Source organism: Cricetulus griseus (genome assembly GCF_003668045.3).
Source record: "Cricetulus griseus strain 17A/GY chromosome 1 unlocalized genomic scaffold, alternate assembly CriGri-PICRH-1.0 chr1_1, whole genome shotgun sequence".
Classification (NCBI taxonomy): Eukaryota; Metazoa; Chordata; class Mammalia; order Rodentia; family Cricetidae; genus Cricetulus; species Cricetulus griseus.
The window spans coordinates 89,546,156-89,549,988 of NW_023276807.1; positions in this window are offsets into that span (position 1 = coordinate 89,546,156).

Sequence of the window (3,833 nt, forward strand, 5' to 3'; positions counted from 1 at the left end):
ATCTGCACATTTAAACTGCAGTCTAGGTGTTTTGTATGAGAGAAGGGGGAAAAGAAAGGTTCAGGCTTGTTCCTAGTACCAGTAAAAGAGAAGAAAAAAAAATCAAAGCATGCTCAAATAAAATTCAGGCATTAAATGATTTTGTGTGTGTTTCATTTGCATTTCCCTATAGTTTATTGTTACTCTTTGTTCTTGTATTTACTAACCATCAACTTGAGGTATCATTTATTCCTTTTATTTATTTGGTGTGCCGACAATATCTTTTTTAACTTTATATTTATTTATTTATTTATTTATTTGGGGGGGCGTTCGAGACAGGCTTTCTCTGTGGCTTTGGAGGCTGTCCTGTAACTAGTTCTTGTAGATCAGGCTGGTCTCCAACTCACAGAGATCCCCCTGCCTCTGCTTCCCGAGTGCTGGGATTAAAGGTGTGTGCTACCAATACCTGGCTATCTTTGGTTTTTCCAGACAGGGTTTCTCTGTGTTACAGCTCTGGCTGTTCTGGAACTCAGTATGTAGACCAGGTTGGCCTTGAACTCACAGAGATCTGCCTACCTTTTGCCCCCTCCCCCAAGTGCTGGGATTACAGGTGTGCACCTCCACCACCTGGCATGGATCAGTATCTTAAACATACTAGGAAAGCTTTGTTTTATCGAGCTATATAGCCCAGCCCTGAGGTACCATTCACACATAGTCACATCTGTTTAGTGTGAATAATTCTGTGTCACTGATGTTCAGAATGCCTGTGAAATGAACAACACAGTCAAGGCTCATGTGAGAGGCATTGCCATCACCCACAATTGCTTTTTTCATGCTCTTTTAAAGAGTTCCTCAGTCCTCAGCCTTTGACCGCACACAACTACTGATTTACTTTCTATCAGGAATTAGTGTGTTTTCTAGTGCTATAAAGAAGTATGTATTCCAAATAGTATCATATACCATGTGACATTCAGTGTATGAATTGAGATCCATCTATGTTGTTGCCTTTACTAGTAAATTGTTGTTTCTTATTGCCGTATAGTACTCTATTGGATGGCTAAACCACCCGTTGTTTATCCATTGGCCGGTGCTGGACATTGGATTGTTTCCAGTTTGGGGTTATTCTGATTATCAACAGAGTTGCCACGAACATGCACATACAAGCCTTTGTGTGGACACATGTTGTTATTTCTCTTGGATAAATACCCAGGAGTCAACTTAATGAGTCATAAAGTAAACATAAGCTTAACTGCTTCCTGCTCTTCCACTCCTGGCCTCATGCTGCTGCACTAGGGAGGAGGACCAACTACCAATCGGTAGGTCATGAGTTCAGGGTGAGGCAGGCTTTACTTAGGCAGCTGGTTAGAGGGCTAATAGGTCTCAAAGCATGCAAACTCTGGTGTTATACCTACTCATCTTGTCTACAGCACAGTATGCCAAGCCTGGGGCTAGGAATGGGATTATGATGGACACATGCTTACCTAAACGATGTTTAATCTTACCAAATTATAAAAACATCATATCAGTAATTTTTGTTAGCATTTCAGGCTTTGAATAATCTCCTTGGATTAGATCTACCAGCATTTGGCATCAGAGGAAGTCCCTTATCGATGGTGAATGCCCGATGTTTCTCTACATGGGTACTACTGAGCAGAAGTCACCTCCATTGACTGGAAGAGTGGATCTTTTGCCTACATTTATTCAATGTTAAAAATGAACTGGGAGATGCTGGATAGATACGCTTTCACAGGCCTTCCCAAAATCAAAGTGAGACTAAATATTAATGAAATTGAACAGCTTGTTTCTTAAAAGTATTTTTAACAAACTCACTACTTTTTAGTATTAGTGTCAATGAAAATGACAGAGAAAGCAGAATTAAAGTTTAATCAAGCACAAAGGCACATAAATATTACTAATTACTAACATAATATTTCTAGTTAACTAGACCTAAAACTGAATTTTTGCAAAAACTTCAAGTAAATGTTACCACCAAAAATCCAGCCAAGCCAAATCAAAACAAAACCAACCAAAAACCTGTGTGCCATCCAATGTGAAAAAGCACAAAGAGGGCTGGCAGTATATTTAAGGGGTAGACACTTATCTAATATGCGTGACATGTGTAAGGTCCTAGCTTTAGATTCTAGCTACACACAGACATACAAAAACATACATGAAACAATAATAAATAAATTCCATATATGAAAATCTCCAAATGATGGAGCTCAAGTCACGGATCAGTAGTTAAAGGTACAAACCTCTCTTGAAGACTTCATTTCAGTTCCCACCACCTAAGCCAGGCAGCTCACAAATCACCTGTGACTCCAGCTCCAGTGGATCTGTCCTCCTGGCCTCAGCTGACAGCTGAACACATGTGCACACCCACATACACCTAATTTCAAATAATGAAAGTTAATTTTTAAATAAAAAGAGAAACTACAAAGGTCAAGACAGCAGAGAAAGAACAATCAAAATACAATTATGTATAACAATAAAAAAGATAGTAAACACCCCAAAAGCTCTCTGAATATAAATATGAATTTGTAACTTGGGCATGAAACAATGTTTTATTATTTTTTCTTTCTAGGCATTCAGAGAGGAAAACATTGGTATGATTATTTTTTGATCATCACATGGATACATTTATATACATTTATACATGCACGCACATGCTCTGGTGCAAACACCCAACACATACTTTAATGCCAATGAAATATTATGGTGCCATTGTGAGTTGTTCTTTTTGCTGGTAAACTTAGGAATGCTTGGGAATATGGAAAACACCTGAGAACATATGTCCACACTAAGACCTAGAGTCTACTCCTAGAACAACAGTTTACTTTGTAGCAGTTGTCCAACTGCCACATTCTCAAGGAAACACACACACACACACACACACACACACACACACACACACACACACACCACACACACACACACACACACACACACACACACACACTGCACAAAATCATCAAGCCTGGACATCTGCCAAGGTAATCTCCCAGGAAGACACATCATCTTTGCCCGACTGAGAAGCTGGCCTGTATGCTGAGTGATGACCTCACTTCCAGTCCAACAGGACATCGCAGAGATGCTTTAGGAACAGACAAGATCAGAATGTAAACAAAACTTTGAAGGTTCAGGAAGCTACTAAGAGGTAAAGGACTACCTAGGTCCCTTCCACACTTAGATGAGCAGTAACAGTCGCTGAGGAGACAGGGTTGTCCAATCAGTTGAGCTACCTGCATGCTGTGATTCGAGGATGCAATTCCACTTAAGTCCAGCTTAGTAGACAAATGTGTTTATTTAGCGTACTTACAGGAGATGGGTGAAGGTTTACTTACAGAAGCTGGGTTGACTCAAAGGAATCTGCACCATTAAAAAAAGCCCTGTCCGTGAAGACTTCTGAGAACGGAAACCTTGCTTAGTTCCCTAGAAGTGTCGGGGAATGGAAGACAATAGAGGAACCACAGGCATTATAAAGAAAACAGAGAGTGAAGATGGGAATGGTTGATTAAAAGGACAGTTTTAAAGGGGTTTCTTTAGCAGAGGCCCCAGGACTAGTGTGGGATTAATGGCTCTGGGGCAGCCCATGGTCAGCTGTTACCTGTCTGACCTGAGGTAGGTAAGGCATCAGCAGTTCTGAATGGTTTATATCAACGTATAAATTGGGGTTTTAAGATTCTACAGCAACCAAGAGGGGATGAGGGGAAAGTAAAATAGACAGATCTGTAGGGAGAGACCCTGGATACCTGTACCGCTGACCATTCCCGTTTGGGCATGGTCACAGGTACATAGAGGGGTAGGATAAAGAGAGAGGACAGGAGGCGCTCGCCCTCTCTTGGGGTACAGGC